The 20000-nt window shown below is 44.5% G+C and overlaps 2 protein-coding genes across 10 annotated transcripts in view; one reads left to right on the top strand and one right to left on the bottom strand.

Annotated features, from left to right (window-relative positions):
- Positions 1-20000, bottom strand: part of LOC308147478 (protein NLRC3-like) — a 241740-nt gene that overhangs the window by 182551 nt on the left and 39189 nt on the right. The window lies entirely within an intron of this gene.
- Positions 19505-20000, top strand: part of LOC308147483 (NACHT, LRR and PYD domains-containing protein 12-like) — a 104475-nt gene continuing 103979 nt past the window's right edge. For all 4 annotated transcript variants that reach the window (XR_013937156.1, XM_080519651.1, XM_080519650.1 and 1 more), the window contains exon 1: positions 19505-19625. The gene's annotated coding sequence lies outside the window, so the exon portion shown is untranslated. The remainder of the gene's footprint in view (positions 19626-20000) is intronic.

Raw genomic sequence — 20000 nt, 5'->3', positions numbered from 1 at the left:
TAACACATGCTCTGCTTTCAGAAGTGGGATTTGAACCCACTGCTGCTACTACTGCTACAATAGTAATGCTACAATAGTAATGCTACTATAGTAATGCTACTATAGTAGTGCTACTATAGTAACGCGACAATAGAAACACTGCAATAGTAATGCTACTATAGCAATGCTACTATAGTAATGCTACAATAGTAATGCTACAATAGTAATGCTACTATAGTAATGCTACAATAGTAATGCTACAATAGTAATGCTACTATAGTAATGCTACTATAGTAATGCTACAATAGTAATGCTACAATAGTAATCCTACAATAGTAATGCTACAATAGCAAAACTACAATATTAATGCTACTATAGTAATGCTACTGTAGACATGCTACAATGGTAACACGACAATAGTAACACTACAATAGTAATGCTACTATAGCAATGCTACAATAGTAATGCTATAAAGCCCCGTTTCCACTGCACAAAAGTGCGGGGACGGAGTGGAGAGGTACGGAGCGGTACGGCAAAGCCAAGCCGGAGCTCGGTCTGGTACCCGTTTCCACTGCAGAGAGGAGCTTAAAAAGTGGGCGGGGCTTAGGAGCTCCGCAGACATGTGACGTTACAGCAGAAAAGAAAGTCGTCAGATCTACATCTTATGAATCCTCTGTTGTTGTTTACATCCTCCACTTTGCACTTGTTGTTTAGTTCACTGTTATTTTTTGCAGCGGCCATTTTTTGCAGCGGCAGCATGAGATTATGAATTTCATGCTCTACCAACTGAGGTCTCCAGACAACTTGCTCTCTTACAATAGAGGAAGTCATATTATCATATAAACCACATTGGTTAGTTTGATCGTACTGATGATGTCATTCTGCAATAGTCATCCTGCTCAGCATCTTTTCACCTGTCAAGTTTCTTCACAAAGAGCCTGAACAGGGACTTGAACCCTGGACCGTCAGATTAAAAGTCTGATGCTCTACCATCTGAGCTCCCCAGGCCTGCCAACACAGTGTTGTGTCTCCATATGATTCTCACTTCTGATGAGACGAAGCAGACACTAATCCTGACCACCAAGGTGCAGAAGTGGAGACTCTTCTGTTTTGAAACTCAACAAATTCTAGTCCATTGTTCCTTCCTGAAGATGCTGAAAAGCTACGCTCTGGATTTGAAAACAATCAGGAAACATGTGAGCAGACTGCTAGCTGTATTGCATCATATTTTCTCAGTGTCTGATTGGCTGCAGGTGAGAAGTTTTCCAGGTGTCTCCTGTCCTGGTGACTCCTGTCCTGGTGTCTCCTGTCCAGGTGTCTCCTGTCCAGTTGACTCCTGTCCTGGTGTCTCCTGTCCTGGTGTCTCCTGTCCAGGTGACTCCTGTCCAGTTGACTCCTGTCCTGGTGTCTCCTGTCCTGGTGACTCCTGTCCTAGTGTCTCCTGTCCAGGTGTCTCCTGTCCTGGTCCACAGTCAGCTGGGATTGGCTCCAGCACAGGATAAAGTGTAATAGAAGGACTGAAAGAAGGATTGTCTTCTTAGTCTCAGGAGAATGATCGTCCTCATTCCTCTCCTCTGTCCCCTCACCACAACCAGAAGAGTAGAAAGACTCTGATTCTGGTTCTGCAAAGTTTTCTTCATGTGAGAGGGAGTTTTTTCTTTCCACTGAATATACGGTCATGAACAATATCAAACTTGGCACTGGGACTTTAACATGTTTATCCTGATTGATCAGAGTAAAACAGCTTTGAAAAAGTTACACGAATCTTCAAATTAGAACCAGAAACAGATTTATTACTGTGTTTTCTATAGCATGAAATACTTTTTAGTAAATGTGGGGAAGCTCCTCCCACTTTAAGTTTGAAGTTACATTCTAAACACAATTCCAACCAGTCATCAGTGACATGACTGGTTCATTAACAGAACTGGAGTGTAGTGAGATGTTAGTGACAACATGGTTGAATGTTGAATGACTAGAAGACAAGGCCAACACCCAAGATGGGACTTGAACCCACAACCCCTGGCTTAGGAGGCCAGTGCCTTGTCCATTAGGCCACTGGGGCAGATATTTTCATGACCAAACAGGTCCTGAAAGACGCGTACGACATTTCCCACGCAAACTTTGAACTGACTGGTGGTGAAGTGGTGAATTATACCAGTCCAGTCCTTTAGCTTCTGAACATGTTGGCTCGTTGGTCTAGGAGTATGATTCTCCCTTTGGGTGCGAGAGGTCCTCCTCCCAGACCAACCAGTGACATCTTCAAGATGTACTACAGTACAACATAGTAATACAGGGGGATCAAGGCCTCCATCACCAGCTCTGACTGGCTCAGGCCATCCCAGCACAGCAGGGTGCAGGAACATGATCACAGGTATGAAAAGCAGCAAAGTGAAAGAACAAACCCTCTTCAGGACAGTTTCTGTCTTCAAACTCAATTTAACATGGAAGTGGATGGAGAAGAAAAAGTGAACTCCTTCAAATTTGAACCCCGACAGCTTGGTCAAACGTTCAGCTGGAAACGTGGTGTGACTCACAAAACGTTGCCGCTCTTGTCGTCTTTTCAGAAGTGTCACCGTCTTTTTTCTATCTGTCACCAATTTTAAACTGTGAGCCTTCAAGTTTCATCAAGTTTTGAGTGGATTTAGGAGTTTAACATGGGTGTGTATTGGAGGCTAGAGTGCAGAGACTTGGGTGAGAGTGAGGGAAGCTGTTGGATTACAATGGAATTTTTAACTTGGACACAAAACAGATTTTCGTTCAGCCTGTTCTCAGTTTAAATGATTATTAATTCAGCCTCTTTTACTTTGTGATAACAAACTGCTGAAGGTGCTGTGGCCGAGCGGTCCATCCACTAGCTTAAGGCTCCAGTCTCTCAGATGGTGTAGGTTCAAATCCCACCACTGCCCCTTTCAAAGCTCTGGATGAATTTAGTTCCTCAAATCGAGAGTGGTCTGGGTGCAGACTCTCATGCTTCCTTCCTCTATTGTCAGACAGGAAATTATGACATTTTATACCTGAATGCACAAGCTACATATTAGCGATAAGTTGCTTTTTTGAACTTTCCAGAAAAAGTTATGAATGTATGGTTTCTTGTGTGTGTTTTCCGTTTATATACCTGCCATAAACTAACATACATTGATGCTTTTATCATATCGACCTCATGGGCCCTGAGGTCCTCGGCAGTAGCGACTCCAGGTCTCGTGGAGCCGAGGATGTTCTGGGTTCTCTAGTTCCTCTCATCTCACACCTTCACTCTGATGATGTTGTTTGGTCGTCCAAGAATTTTCTCTCCAAGCCAACACTGTCAACAAGTCCAAAACCACACTGGAAACAAATGGTGCTCCAGTAAATGGTTGGGGATCAATTCAAGTAGACTTTCATGTCCCTCATACACCTAAACCAGGACCTCAGTGGGGAACAAGATCCTACAAGGAAAGTTGATTTGGGAAGAAGCAGTCATGCACTAAGCAGAGTGGCGCAGTGGAAGCGTGCTGGGCCCATAACCCAGAAGTCGATGGATCAAAACCATCCTCTGCTAGTGACAGTTCAGGTTTTCAGGATCTGACTTGGGATCACAAGTGTGTGAAGTCAGCAGGGATTTTCTCTTCCCAGTAAGAAAACAAGGCCTGTAAGAAAGTGCAAGTCCAGTGAAATAGAAAGTATAGAGTTTTACCTTAGAGAAGCTCGGAGCCTCCGTGTTCTGGCGCTGAGCTGCTGGAGTGCGATCAGACACACTGTTTCTCCCAGTTGCAGCACACCTGAATCCAATAAAGGGTTTTGTTACTTGGCTTGGTTTACAAGCTGGATGTTCCTGGTGCATTCATGATCTCTGCCATGAGATTTCAACGTAAAAGAATCTAGAATGAACTATGTTCTGCTCGCTATGTTAAGTGACTCTACAACTGGAGGATCATTATCAGCCACCATGAGATATTTGGTGTTTGGTTCTTTCTGGTTCTGGTTCAGGGAGACCCCAGTGGATTTCTAGTCCATCACCTTCACCTCTGGGCCACAACAACCTGCTTCAGGAAGCTTTTCCATCAGAGTGAACCTGAAGTTACCTGGATCAGAGCAACTCCAGCTTTGTAGTCCAGGCCTCTGGTCTCTGTAGTTCAGGTTCACTATGAAGAGCAGAAGATAAATGAAGAGGGGAAGTTTCTCCTGGAGGATCAATAAAGTATGTTTTCTTCTTTTATATCACACTGTCTCACATGAGACATGAACAAACAATATGAGCAATTCTTCACTCCATGGTTTATGAGATGTTTCTGATCGCCCCCCAGTGGCTCAATGGTGTAATGGTTAGCACTCTGGACTCTGAATCCAGTGATCTGAGTTCAAATCTCAGTGGAACCTGACTTTTCATGAACAAAAACACAATGTGAGTAGATCTCTATCCTGCACTGAGTGCAAACACTGAAAATAACCACTGACAGCAATAATGACTCTCTGAATGAATCAGCTGTTCCTCACTCTTCAAGGAGAAGACACATTGATTGGAGGACATCTTGGCAGGACAAGACTCAGGACATGAGAGACAATTGAAGGAAGCTTCACTTGTCTGGCTGGAATCTCCATCTTTGAACAAGTGGGGGACAAAGACAACACACTCAATCCACACTATTGTTCCAGACCAGATGTTTTTAGGCTCCAGAGCACAGAAGACGATGTAAAGTCACACCCAGCAGGCTGTTCAGGCATGGCACGCCGGTCAGCAACAGGGTTGCCAGATGTGACTCACTGTTTTCAGCCCAAACAGCCCCAACAGTCATTTCAAGGTGCTTTTAACAAAGAAAAGAGAAAAACCCAACAAACCCACATGAGCAAGCAGATCTAATGCTTTACACAGAGTTATCATGTTTGCTGGTTATGTAACATCAGGAACTTTTCATACTTGATGGCATTAATATGATGAAGATAAACAGCAGCTCCACCAGAGTATTTCTCTACTGGACAGCAGCTCCTCAGGATATCAGTGATTTGACAATTGGGTGGAGATCATGAAAGCAACACTCCTCTGGATGGAGACTCCAGAGAACTGTTCTGCATTGACATAGACCATCAAGAGACACCTTAGTTTGATCCTATTGATGATGTCATTCTGCTCAGCATCTTTTCACCTGTCAAGTTTCTTCACAAAGAGCCTGAACAGGGACTTGAACCCTGGACCGTCAGATTAAAAGTATGATGCTCTACCATCTGAGCTCCCCAGGCCTGCCAACACAGTGTTGTGTCTCCATATGATTCTCACTTCTGAGGGAGACAAATTTTAGTCCATAGTTCCTTCCTGAAGATGCTGAAAAGCTACGCTCTGGATTTGGTGTGGATGACAGGGGCCGTCCACACCATGAAACCAGTTAACCTAAACCAGCTGTTTTTGTCCTATCATCCACATGAGGCGGTGTTTTAGGAGCGTGAAGACGGGTTTGTTTGAACATGGTTCCCAGAGTGGGGAAATGTTAAAACGCCGGCTCGTGACGTCCAACCTCCTGATAACCATCAGGCCTGAACCCTGGCCAATGCAGTGGATGGTAGGCAAAGTCAGGCTTCCTCCTGTCTGGTGCTCATGGCTAATTTGCATATTGCAGGACTGACTCCAGCAGACTCTAACCTTCAGTTGTGGATGAAGTTCATCTGCAGATCCTTCTGGACCAAAACCCTTGAGTTATGACCTCCTGCTGTGATTGAAACTCCAGTATTTAAAGCTTGTAGCTCACAGGTGTGTTTAGTTACATAATCAGAGAGCAGCAGAGTCCATCAATGTCTCATTACCTCCTGTGGATTCAATTCAGATGAGAGAGGCTCCCCATGGAGATCATAGGAGATTAAAGGAGATCAGTGTCTGTTGCCATGGAGATGCTCCCTGCTCAGTGTTGTAGTTACATTGCCTACCCAGTTAGCATTGAGATGACCAAATGGCTATCATGCTAGCAACACTAACTCGGCTCATTAAAGAAATGTGGCATTGATGAAGATATTGGCTCTACCGAGTGTAGCTCTAGTTGAAAGTTTATTAGTACTTTTTCACTCTTACTATTCTTTTTTTGATCTTTTTCCATTACTAATACTTTATTGAACAGTCTTCACACAGCACACATTGACTCACATAGCACCTGTTAGCTCCCATACATACTAGCATGTTAGCTTGGGTGCATGGATGTAAAAAAAACACATCAAAATATTCAATATTGTTCTGTCTTTCAAACCGACAGGCCAAAGTACCAGTGGGTGTAGTGGTTGGCACTGGTGTTCAAAGTCTCACACCACTGATGAGTTGTGTATGGCAACTAAAGTAAACCTTCTTGCTGTACAACGAGACTCCTTCCATGAAGAATTAGATGTTCTCTCCAAGGGAGCTGACATTTGCAAAAGGAGCTCACTGACCAAACTAAATCCGACTGTAGATTCAGACGGTCTGCTGAGGATCAGAGGCAGACTGAAGCTAGCTGATCTAAGTGACAAAGAAAAACATCCAATCATTCTTCCAGTCAATCGCCATGTGTCATCAGACACTCTCCTTTGATCTCCTTTGGTCTCCATGAGGAGCCTCTCTCATCTGAATTAAATCCACAGGAGGTAATGAAACATTGATGGACTCTGCTGCTCTCTGATTATGTAACTATACAACAAGAATCAATGGGCCAGTGGCGCAATGGATAACGCGTCTGACTACGGATCAGAAGACTCCAGGTTCAACTCCTGGTTGGCTCGTAGCTTTAAACAAAAGTTTATACAAATATAACATTCTTTCATGTTTCAAGTGAATAAAAGCCACTGTTCAGAACCATAACAAGCTCCCATGAGGCTGATCAAAAACTTATCAGTGATTAAATTGACAGGTATGGACTCTTTCTCCAAACATCTAGGCTCATGTAGAACAGGCTGTATGGTTAGTGGTACAGTGGTAAACCATCTCATATAGAGCAGTCTGTAATCTGCCTTTTGTTTCCCTCCTCTCCTCACCTCATGTTGTCCTTCTTTCCCCCAAACTTTCTATGCAATTTCGTTGTGCCTGTTACAATGACAATAAAGAGGATTCTGAGTTGAAAAGGAGCAGGAAGAGCGCCCCCTGATGATGGGAGGAAAAACTTACAGCACCTGGTATTCCCAGTCAGTCTTCCATCCAAGTACTAACCAAAGAAGGTCTGGTATCCATAACTGTCTCGCTGTATCGTTCCCATCACAGCTTGGCTGTCCAGCAGGTGGAACCATCGTTCTACTTCCATTTGGTTCTACTTTTCAATACATAGTCAGGTTGCAAAGACTGCTGCACAGAGCTCTGCTTTGACTGGTTAGTTAGCCTCGGTTTTTACAACCCCCCCTTTCTGGTCCAGTGGTGTGAGCTTTCCCTTCGATTCCACCAATCTGACCTGGGCGCCTTGCTTGGTTTCCCAGCGGAGGTATACCACAGCTCCAAAGCTCTTGTCACTTCCATCTGAGAATGTTATTCCCCAAGGTTTTCCAACCCAGCCAGCTGATGTGAGGCTTCTATGGAACGTGATCTGGCCAAGATGAACATATTCCTCAAACAAGTTGAGGGCATCCCTCCGGAGGTCTCCAGAAAGGGGCTTGTCCCGAGTGTCTCGGGTCATACTTCCACCTCCAGCCTCCTGGAATGCTTTCCTGACAAGTATGGCTCCTTTCACCTTGATGGGTGTAACCAATCCAATCAGATCATAGAGGCTAGCCACTTGGCTTAATAGCGCTCTTCTGGTCAGTGGGTCAGGAGTCTTTCACTTTCTTTTCAAGAAGGTCTTGGCCTGTTCTTGTTTTCTTCTCCTTCTTGAGAAGTTGATTGAGGATATTATGTAAATCTGGTCCTTGTCTTGGCGAGATGATTTGAGAAAAAAAGAATGATTAAAATCACCTTAATTTACACAAAAGGATGGTTTTACTTTGTTGGGATCTCACAAGACCACAGAGAGTTTGTTCATTTCCAAGGAAAGACATTTTTCATTTGTCATGATGCAGTCATAACATGTGAATTCTGACTCAGGAATGAGACTTTTTGCCACTGAGATCGTCCATTAATCATCGATCGGTAACAACCATTAGTCATGTTTTCAAGCCTCGTTGGTGCAGTAGGCAGTGAGTCAGTCTCATAATCTGAAGGTCGTGAGTTCGAGCCTCACACGGGGCAACAGGTTTAGCTAATTTGCTCAGTGTTGAACAAGAACAGTAGAAAGTCTGATCACTTTCAAAAACCACAGACAATCCAGTGACTTCAGTCAAATGTATCACTGAACGTATTAATTCAATATCAACATTATTGACACATTTCAAAGCAGGAAGAATAGTAAAAGTACAAATGGTGGTATTCAACAGTAAACATCAAGAGGCTGAGAAAAAGCGTCTTGCCATGCAGGGTAAGTAACCACAACCACTGCATGAATGATTGAGACCAAAGAGAAGCAGAATGTTCAGCATCTTAGCAAGTTTTCCTGGAGAAAGATTCTTTCCTGAACGGTTCCATTATTTCTTGCAATAGTGATTGTTGGTCAGTGAGACTCACAACAAAGACACTTTGGAGGTTTATTCCAGGGGTCCGTTTCACGAAGCAGGTTTAAGAAGCCATGGGCTTAACACCGAGCTCTGAATTGAGTTACACTGAGACAGAAAACGCGGAGTTTTCGGTTTCACGACGCCGGATTTTGATCAGTTTGATGAACTCGGAGTAGTTTCACCTGGAGTCAAGCGCGTGCACCACGACTCTAAAAAGACCGCATCAATGGAGCCCCGATTCAACGAGTCACCATGACAACTGAGACGCAGAGGGCGGAGTTTTTGACGCCAGTGGAGCAGGAAGTATTGATCCCATCATATGATGAATATGAACGTATTAAAAAAAAAAATGCAACGTTGCAGCGGCTGTTAAAGAGAGGGAGGCGGCGTGGAAGAAGATTGCTGCTCAAGTGAATGCGTAAGTTCAAACGTCTTTGTCATCACAATATTATTGCAAGGGAATACTGCTTGATGGGAGCTTATTAATTTATTTCTTTTAGGTGCAATTCCGTGGGGAGAAGCCTCTTGGCAGCAGCTGAAAGTGAAATATAAAAACATTGTCCAATCGGGTAAGACCGCTGCTAATTTAATTGTTAATCAATACATTTCTTAACGTAATGCCGATCATGTGTGACATTGTACAGTAAATATCAAGTGGCCATTGGACTGTGAGGTGTTTTATTCCAACATAATGATGTTTTCAAACACATAAATGTCTTCTCACCCATATCATGTGCTGTCAAATAACTCAGGCTAAACTAACGCAGACTTTACTCAGCCAACAGAAAGAAGGCAGATGTAAAACGGGTGGTGGCCCAGCACCTCCACCTTTAACAGAGGCAGAATGTTGGGAGGCCAGTGGCTGAGGGAATCCCTGGAGGAGCTCCTCTTCAGACCTCACCCCTCAAGATACCACTTCCTTCATAATATAGAATATGCCGAGGCCTATATATCTCTTTAAGCCTATTTCTCTTCATCTTTATTTCCCCATCATGTCTTTGTTTTGTCACCCAACAGATTGTGATGGTGCTCTCTGCCTGCTGGACCCCCTCATGCCACAACAGACCTTGTAAGTAGGCAACACTCCAAAGATCTTGCTAAATGGTAGTTTAAATATACTGAAACATATTCATGTAGGATGAAGAGTACGAGGAAACCCTGTCTGCTGCCTTTACAGAGGAGGATCCACAAAGGCCTATAGAGGTATGATAGTTCTCATCCCGTTTACATTTCTGAAACATTGTGGTGGAATAAAGAGTGATGTTTTGTCTACACTGAAGTATTGACACATTATTTTTAACAGGGCCTGGCTGGGCAGCAGCAGGAGGGTCCCTTAACATCCACTGCAAGGACTGACACAGTGAGACAGATGTTCAGTAAACACCAGAGGTTCATTCTGGGGAATTCATGTCCAACTGTAATCATTGAATGTCCTCCTTATGTCCTCCCAGTTATCTGTAAAACACATCTATAGACTCCACCTGCTCCAGAAGATGGAAAACACTGCTAAGGAAATGCAGATGTGTAAATTGAACTACTGGAGCACAAGTTAAGGGTGGGTGTACAGTCCCAGGTGAATTATGCTAACTACTAACTACATTAACTAAACTAGCTCTTGTATTTGTAGGAAATAAAAAAGACCAAATGAATTGTGCACCATGTCTTTATTTGGTGGTGGTGGTGGTGATCAGACCCCGAAGTGATGATGGCATATGGTGTCTCTGACAGCTCTGCCATTTACGAGGAAACTCAGCACAACACACAATATCTGCTATGACGTCAGGGCAAGGCTCAGCTGGTGATGTTGCTAATGTACAGAGCGATTAAACTGTGGATGTACATAATGGTCTCGGCAGTAAAACGGTACCGCTCAAAAAGGAAGGTGTCTGCAAATGCCAGTACATCTATGCGCGGTCTGATGATGCGAATATTAAATTCTAGGCGAAGTAATGCTGCGCCTTCATCAATCGGATCATTATCAAAAGCACATTCCATATTGAGGGAATAAAGTTGACGTGTAATTTGCCTCTAGAATAAGGCACTGCAGAACTGTTTCACCAAAACTCCCCCGCTGAATGAGGAAATGAAATCCCGTGTCCGTCTGAAAGGGGGCGGAGCCAGAGCAAAACTCTGTGTTCACTGACAAAAACCTGCTCCCGACCAGGTTAGTTCTAGAGCGTCTGTTGCCCCGGTAACTGACCGGGAGTTGACGTTACACCGCTTCGTGAAACAGGCTTGAGTTACCCCGCTTCCTCCGGTTTGAGTTACCTCCCTTTGTGAAACGGAAAATCCCGGATTTCCCTCAACTCGGTGTTCAATAACCTGGGGTAATCCTTAAACCTGCTTCGTGAAACGGACCTCTGGCTGGCTGCGTTCACTCCAGTGGAAGGTCACCCATGATTTGCTGACACTTTCTCACCCTGACTCTTCTGTCAACAACTTTCTCAGCCAATCTCTGAGCCCTTCTAACCCAGGCTTCCTTCCTCATCTGAAGGAGTGTTCCTGCTTCCTCTTCATGGTTTGCTTTGTGGGCCTCCTGATCTAGAAGTGTTGATATCCATGCTTCATATGGTAGGATAGGTACTGCACTTTCCTCTTTATTGAAGAACTATTCTTCCTCCACATAGTAACAATCCTGACTCATTGTCTTTGTATACAGCCAATGTGTTGAGAGTCGTGTCATAAAAGGTAGAAACCTCCTGGTCTGCAAGGAAAAGGTCTTGAAGCACATCTTCACACTCTCCAACAGACAGAACAGCTTGCTTGTCTTTGGTCTTAGCCTCCTCCTGAGCCTTACTGACAGCTGAGCCTTTCATTTTTAACCTTGTGGCAGCTCTCCACACCGAGGCAATGACTCTGGCCTGTTTAGATAAACGACTGAATCTCCTTTCATCAACAAGTAACTTAACTACCGAGTCAGCTTGGGTTCTGTGAATTCCTCCCAGACAGTCAAACGTCTTTGGATGAGCCACAGGTTCATTGCAGTCATGGGTTTGCAGTGCAGTATTCTGTTTTCTCTCCTGGATTCTGGTCAGTACTGCTGAGAAAGCCTTCCTTTGAAGTTTTTCTATGCTCTCCTTGGTAATTACTGAAACCTCTTTAGCTGACTTTTTCGGCCACTCCTCCATTGGCTGCCTCAGGAACCGAGGTCCATTTTGTCATTCTGAAACCTCCTTGAGATCCTCAGGAGGATCTTCCTCTAGGTATGTCAGCAATGTTTCCGTCTCCCGGGATCTACCACCAGTCCTCAAGTGGTCCAGCCTTGCAAACCCTGTTCACAAAGAAGGTCTGGTATCCATAACTGTCTCGCTGTATAGCTCCCAACACAGTTTGGCTGTCCAGCAGGTGGAACCATTGTTCTACTTCCAATCGTTGTGCTTTTCAATACATTTTCCAAGTCGGGTTGCAAAGACTGCTGCACAGAGTTCTGCTTTGACTGGTTAGTTAGCTTCAGTTTTTACTATTTATTTATTTATTCAGTTTATTACCTACACTACAAATCTAATACAACCCCCAATAATTACATTTAAAACACAACAAACACCAGCTCCCATAATGCATTGCAGCTATCAGCTACTTTATCGCTACACATTATTAAAATGGAAGATAAATGTGGGAGATCTGGGAATGTTAGAACCATGAGTGTGATGGTGTGTCTTTAATGTCCTGTAGTTGTTGTGTGATTCACTAGAATGTTCCGTCACTCTCAACAACTCTGCAATGAATCTCCTGGAACTGCCGGATTTTACTGTGAAAGGTACAGGAAGCTCCCAGCTTCAGACACCAGTTGAGCCGCAATTCTACGTTCTTCATGCCGTTATTGTTTGTTGTGTAATGACGTTACATCGCTGCGTCGTTCACGACCCTACATTTTACTCTTCTCTTTGTAGCACTCTGGGTGGCTTTGCCTCCTTACGTCCCTCTCTGGGTGGCTTTGCCTCCTTACGTCCCTCTCTGGGTGGCTTTGCCTCCTTACGTCCCTCTCTGGGTGGCTTTGCCTCCTAACGTCCCTCTCTGGGTGGCTTTGCCTCCTTACGTCCCTCTCTGGGTGGCTTTGCCTCCTTACGTCCCTCTCTGGGTGGCTTTGCCTCCTTACGTCCCGCTCTGGGTGGCTTTGCCTCCTTACGTCCCTCTCTGGGTGGCTTTGCCTCCTTACGTCCCTCTCTGGGTGGCTTTGCCTCCTTACGTCCCGCTCTGGATGGCTTTGCCTCCTTACGTCCCGCTCTGGGTGGCTTTGCCTCCTTACGTCCCTCTCTGGGTGGCTTTGTCTCCTTACGTCCCTCTCTGGGTGGCTTTGCCTCCTTACGTCCCTCTCTGGGTGGCTTTGCCTCCTTACGTCCCTCTCTGGGTGGCTTTGCCTCCTTACGTCCCTCTCTGGGTGGCTTTGCCTCCTTACGTCCCTCTCTGGGTGGCTTTGCCTCCTTACGTCCCTCTCTGGGTGGCTTTGCCTCCTTACGTCCCTCCAGGATGAACTGCAGTAGGACGGAGGCTCAAGGAGCCACAGTGTAGGGACCAAAGAGCCGCGGGGTGCCGACCCTGTCATAGAGGCTAGCCACTTGGCTAATAGCTCTCTTCTGGTCAGTGGGTCAGGAGTCTTTCTCTTTCTTTTCAAGAAGGTCTTGGCCTGTTCTTGTTTTCTTCTCCTTCTTGAGAAGTTGATTGAGGATATTATGTAAATCTGGTCCTTGTCTTGGCGAGATGATTTGAGAAAACAGGAATGATTAAAATCACCTTAATTTAAACAAAAGGATGGTTTTACTTTGTTGAGATCTCACAAGACCACAGAGAGTTTGTTCATTTCCAAGGAAAGACATTTTTCATTTGTCATGATGCAGTCATAACATGTGAATTCTGACTCAGGAATGAGACTTTTTGCCACTGAGATCATCCATTAATCATCGATCAGTAACAACCATTAGTCATGTTTTCAAGCCTCGTTGGCGCAGTAGGCAGAGCGTCAGTCTCATAATCTGAAGGTCGTGAGTTGGAGCCTCACACGGGGCAACAGGTTTAGCTAATTTGCTCAGTGTTGAACAAGAACAGTAGAAAGTCTGATCACTTTCAAAAACCACAGACAATCCAGTGATTTCAGTCAAATGTATCACTGAACGTATTAATTCAATATCAACATTATTGACACATTTCAAAGCAGGAAGAATAGTAAAAGTACAAATGGTGGTATTCAACAGTAAACATCAAGAGGCTGAGAAAAAGCGTCTTGTCATGCAGGGTAAGTAACCACAACCACTGCATGAATGATTGAGACCAAAGAGAAGCAGAATGTTCAGCATCTTAGCAAGTTTTCCTGGAGAAAGATTCTTTCCTGAACGGTTCCATTATTTCTTGCAATAGTGATTGTTGGTCAGTATTTGTGAGACTCACAACAAAGACACTTTGGAGGTTTATTCCAGGTTGATTTCAGACGAGCCTGATTGACAACAAATGCCACAGTAAATGTGTTTTCAGTGTAAATCCAACTCTAAAAAGATCCTTCCTTCCTGTTGCTGTTGCTTACGGCCATACCACCCTGAACACACCTGATCTCATCTGATCCTGGAAGCTAAGCAGGGTAGGGCCTGGTCAGGACTTAGATGGGAACAGCTCATGACCCCCCAAGTCCCTGTTGCTGGTCTTGGGGTTGAGCAGAATCCTGGATCAGAGGATTTTATGGGCTTGTGCCACCTGCTGGCCAGTTCATGTCACAACACTTTCTTTTAATGTAATTTCAGCTCATTGAAGGAGATTTATTATGTATTCATTCAGGACAATATAATTCCTGGGATTGATTTCATCCCTTTAACAATATATTCTGAAGTCTTACATCTTAATGGAGAAGGCCAGAGGATTCCAATTTACCAGTCACATTTGATCTCCAACAGATCAGAACTTTTGTAACTCAAGACAGATTCTTTTCAGGTCTTGTTCTCCTATTATGTGATTCTTTAAGATCTGTCTGGAGACACTGTTTTCACACTCACTACATTTTTACTGACAATAACACACATTTTAAATGCCAACAACATTTTATTAAGTGTATTTAGTATACTGAAACCATTATGTATTAACACAAACATTTAGTGTTTTGATATGAAATAATAACTACTATGAATTTACAAATACAATATAACAATAGTTAACAATGTAAAGATTTACTGTTTAAGATTACATTTGTTAATGTCAGAAAATGTGAAGGCAAATTTACAAATAACAAACATAAATACAACGATGTAATGCAAGACAAGTCACAACTATTTAACAATATACATATATAGACTTTTCATTTTCTACAAACACACCAAATGGAGGTGTTAATCATTCCTCCTCTTCTCCACCACAGTTTTAAAATGTTCACAGCTGGTGTACACCACACCCTCAAAACCAGGCGTGGTGGATTTTCTTGTTGTTGGGCAAAAGGTAAACATCTTCTGGTTTCCACGTACTTCTTCTTTTGATGGCGTGTACCTTGTGCGCAGGCCACCACACTGCGGTACTCGGCACGCCACACAGGGTTTGTTAGATTCCTTTGGCATGACGGTCTTGACGATGGGTGCAGGGGGGGGGGGGGGGGGGACAAACACCTGACTGCTGGACGGCCCAGCAAACTGAATAGACGGTGCCCGAGGCTGTGCTGGGACCACCAGCAGTATTGGTGCTGCTGAGACGGAGGTGGGGTGTGGGAGGTGGTCCTGGTGGCCTTGGGCTGGATGGTCCACTTTGAAGGTCCTGCCACCGGCTCTGGTTCCTCAGGCTCCTCAAAGTCCAATCTGCAAATACACAATAGACCATGAGGATTCAGGGACGAGGATTAGCCATTTAACATCATTCAGAAGTAAAAAACATGCTCCCTGCCAAAGAGCACCTCGGCCTGCCGGTTCATGCGCTGGATCTGCCGGGCCTCCATGCACGTCGTGTGGCGCCCCTGGACACCAGCAACCTGGAGGGATTCCACTCGGCTGTTTCACTGAACAGCAAACGCAATCAGGTACACCTGAGAAACACATGATGAAAAAAATATCTTATGTGTATCTGATGAATAATTTACAACCAAATGGTGTAACGGTTAGCACTCTGGACTCTGAATCCAGTGATCTGAGTTCTAATCTCAGTGGAACCTGACTTTTCATGAACAAAAACACAATGTGAGTAGATCTCTATCCTGCACTGAGTGCAAACACTGAAAATAACCACTGACAGCAATAATGACTCACAAGTAGTGATGCTCAATGAAGCCTCATGAACCACTTCTTTATTTTCTCACCACCAGATGGCACTGTTGGTTTGAAGGTTGACACTGAAGGACTGAAGCAGTGGAGTGTGTTTTAAACAGTGTTTTGTTCCTGCAAGTATTCAAAATACAAGATTAAATAGCAAGGGAGCCGTGCTTGTTGCACGGCGACTGAAGCGCTTCAAATGATTTGGCATGAATGTGGATTAAGCATAAATGTGATAACTTATGTACAATTGTTCCAACAGGTCTCCCTGAACCAGAACCAGAAAGAACCAAACACCAAATATCTCATGGTGGCTGAAAATGATGCTCCAGTTGTAGAGTCACTTAACATAGCGAGCAGAACATAGTTCATTCTAGATTCTTTTACTTTGAAATCTCATGGCAGAGATCATGAATGCACCAGGAACATCCAGCTTGTAAACCAGGCCAAGTAACGAAACCCTTTATTGGATTCAGGTGTGCTGCAACTGGGAGAAACAGTGTGTCTGATCGCACTCCTGTCCTTGAGGACAGAATGGTGGACTTGAGATGTGAACCTGACAGTTGATATGTCACCAGTGTGGATCTAGAGTTCTCAAAGTAGTGATGGTGGTATAGTGGAGAGCATAGCTGCCTTCCAAGCAGTTGACCCGGTTTGATTCCCGGCCATCACAGAGGAGAGACTTTCCTCTACATGTTATGATGTTGGATATTTTTCAGTTCTTTCAAACCTTTATTCAAAGGCTCAATGTACGTCCAAAAAGTCCCTCCTAACTCTTTCTTTTCCTTTTCTAGGGCCAGGAGTGTCCACTGCTGGAAACTCTGCTGGAGGTCAACAGGGTCATGTGACACATTTGACTACAAGCAGCAACTCAATCCAGAGACTAGAGAATCTGCATTTCCCGCGGCAAATGCATGATAGTGTGAATGCTGCAGGTAAACTGTAATGCTTTGTCCTGCCGGCCCGTCTCTGGTCTGGAGTGAGAGTTTAAGAAAGAGTTTAAAGACTGGCAGTTTAAAAAGTGTGAAGAGGAGATGAAGAAGAGGGTGAAGAGCACAGATGAAGAGGAGGGTGAAGAAGAGAGATGAATAAGAGGATGAAGAGGAGAGATGAAGACTGATGAAGCATGAAGAGATGAAGTTAAAACAGTTTAAAACATTTTTAAAAAGGTAAAAGTTTGGAAAAAGTTTTTAAAGTTCAAGGTTTAAAACAAAGTTTAAAGCAGAAATTTGAAAAAAATGTGGAAAAAAGTTGAAACAGTTTAAAACGTTAAAAAGTTAAAAGTTTGGAAAATGTGGAGTGAGAGTTTAAGAAAGAGTTTTAAGACTGGTAGTTTAAAACGGGTGATGAGATGAGGAAGAGGGTGAAGAGTAGAGATGAAGAGAAGGGTGAAGAAGAGAGATGAATAAGAGGGTGAAGAGGAGAGATGAAGACTGATGAAGCATGAAGAGATGAAGTTGAAACAGTTTAAAAAGATTTAAAGAACATACAAGTTTGAAAACAGTTTAAAGGTCAAGGTTTAAAACAAAATTTAAAACAGAAAGTTGCAAAAAAATTGAAAAAAATTGAAAAAGTTGCAAAAAGTTGCAAAAGTTTAAAAAAGTTGCAAACGTTTAAAAAAGTTGCAAAAGTTGCAAAAGTTTTAAAAAGTTAACTGTTTTCAAAGAGTTTATAGGTCAAGGTTTAAAACAAAGTTGAAAAAAAGTGGGAAAAAGTTGAAACAGTTGAAAAAGATTTGGAAAAGTTCCAAGTTTGAAAACCGTTGAAAGTTTCAAACAGTTTAAAAAGCTGACAGTTAAATAACAGTTGAAAAGTGGGCGTGGCTTTGCCTGCTGGCAGCCTGATTAGTGCAGGTGAGTCTGTTGCCGTGGAGACGGAGCTCCTCTGCTGTCACTCTGTGACAGGCTGGATGAGAACAGGGCTACAAAGCTGATACGCAGCTCCCCAACAACTGCTTGTAGTTGGAAAACCGTGACACTTGTTGAAAAATGTCTTCACCGTCGGTGTCAGAAGGGTCTGGGGCTCGGCGGCTGGGGCCTTCTCTGTCCCGCCGGGGGTTGGGGGGGTGGTGGGGGGATGGCCCCCGGGGGTGCGGTGGGCTCCGCTGTCGGGGCCGGGGGGGCTCCCTGCCCGCGTGGCCTGGGAGCGCTGCACTGGCCGGTCCCGGCTTGGCGGCTCGGTCGGGGCCCGGGGCTCTGCGCCCTTTATCCTTCTCATGTGGGCCCCTCTGGCCTGGGGGGGGTCCTCTCTGCGCGCTCCGTCTGGTGCCTTCCTGGTTGGGGCGTGGCTCTCCGGGGGGGTTTGTCGGGGCCTCCCTGGATCCGGTGGGTCGCTGGGTGCCGGAGTGGCGGCGTCCGGCCCTGGTGGCCTTGGCCCCCGGGGTGGTGCTGCGGCCCCCCCACAACAGTTCCATTCACATCCAGAGGACAAACCACACACACACACACACACACACACACACACACACACACACACACACACACACACACACACTTCCACTCCTCACTGACGAGATTGTTCTGTTAATTATCAAAATCAAGTTGTTTGCTTTTGTTGTTGTTGTGTTTGTTTGTTTTTTGTTTTTTTAATTTATTTTTTGTTTTATGTCTTTTTTTTTGCTTTTGTTATAATTGTTGTGATTATTTAGGTTTTTGCTCTGTTGTTGCTCAGGCTGGTTTAATCTCATGGCAGTTGGAAAATATTTAGATCACTGTGGTTATTGTATTATTAAAAAGAAAAGAAAAGAATGTATGTAGCACTAACAAGGGTATTGTACTATAGATCAGTTTTTGTTGCAACAGCAGGAGGAGGAGGAAGAGGAGGAGGAGGAGGAGGAGGAGGAGGATGGACATAAACAGAGGGAGAGAGCAGTGATAGAGATAGGTAGAGAGGCAAAGGAGAAGGAAACCCAGGAGGAGAAGTCGGGCAGCAGGAGGTCAGAACACAAAGGAGACACAAGGAAAACTGCTGGTACGACTGGTGTGAGAACACAGATGAACTGGCAACCAGAGCTCCCAGTGAGGAGAACTAAATACTGACACTAATGACAATTACAAACAGCTGTGACCAGGAGGAGGAAGCAGGAGAACACAGGGGCGGAGCTAAGGGGAACACAGGAGGGGAGGAGTGAACACTCTCAGGAAGGGAGGGGTGAGTGAGAGCAGGATCAGGACACCAGGCAGCAGGAAATAAAGAAGAGAACAAAGAAATGTCCAAAGTTCAGCCATTCATGCTTTTACAATCATTTCTGGTAGATATTCCTGGTCTAGAACTCCCGTCTGTTCTGGAGTGTTTCCTCTTCCAGAAGCCAACAGAGCTGCACGTTTCAGCCACAATGTCTGGAATGAAACCAAACGTTCACATGTGTGTGAATAGAATGAACATCAAATAGTGAGGAAGTGGTGGAAGCAGACAGACGGCGAGTGGAGTGGAGAGTCTTTATTTCTCCACACAGACTGAAGCTGTCAGGCCAAACATTCCAACAGGTGAAGCTCCGCCCCCTCTTACTTCACCACACCTCCTCACTCTGCCTACGTCACCTGGCCCCGCCCCCTTCTAATGTGAGCCCTTCTTCCCAGTGCGACCGCGACACAATGTTGGTTTCAGTGTGATTCAGTGAAGCTTCAGGGAGCCGCTACAGAGGAGCTGAAGAGCCACATGTTGAACAGCCCTGTAATGAGAGAAAACTCTTCCTCCAAATAAACTGGATATTAAAGCTCCACTTCACTTTACAGTTCACATTGACGTCATGAAACAGGTTTCAAACAGGTTTTCTCAGGAATGTCCTGCTCTGGGTGAGTCAGAGGACAAACCGTCACTTTGTGCTTGTCAGACATGAGAGACGGACTGAGAGGGACGAAGAGCAGCTTCTTCTCTCCACAACTTTCCTCACACATGGAAAAGTGTCTGTAAGAAGAAGTGAAGAGAGTTCAGGTGAGACTCTGGCAGCTCTTTAGAAGCTTCCACAACGGAGAGAAAGACTTTCTCACTTCTCTTTTCCTCTTTCATTCACACCATCACAAACCACTGACAGCTGCTTTCTTCTTCTTCACCTGTTGGACAAACATTTCAACCTCCATTAACTCCTTTCTTCACCTCTTTTCTTCTCTATGGAAACTCTTTCAACAATAAGCAGTGGGCGGGGCTTCAGCCCTCCTTCACTCTGATTGGCTCAGGTTGGTGTCAGTCTAAAGCATTCAAACTAACACACACACACACACACACACACACACACACACACACACATACATACATCTATTTTCCACGTTTCTATATTTTCTTCTCTCACGTTATTTTCTCTGTTTGTTT

The sequence above is a fragment of the Blennius ocellaris genome (genome assembly GCF_963422515.1).
Source record: "Blennius ocellaris genome assembly, chromosome: 24".
In the NCBI taxonomy this organism is placed as follows: domain Eukaryota; kingdom Metazoa; phylum Chordata; class Actinopteri; order Blenniiformes; family Blenniidae; genus Blennius; species Blennius ocellaris.
The sequence above is the reverse complement of the archived record's forward strand: the minus strand, read 5'-3'. Positions and strand labels throughout refer to the sequence as shown.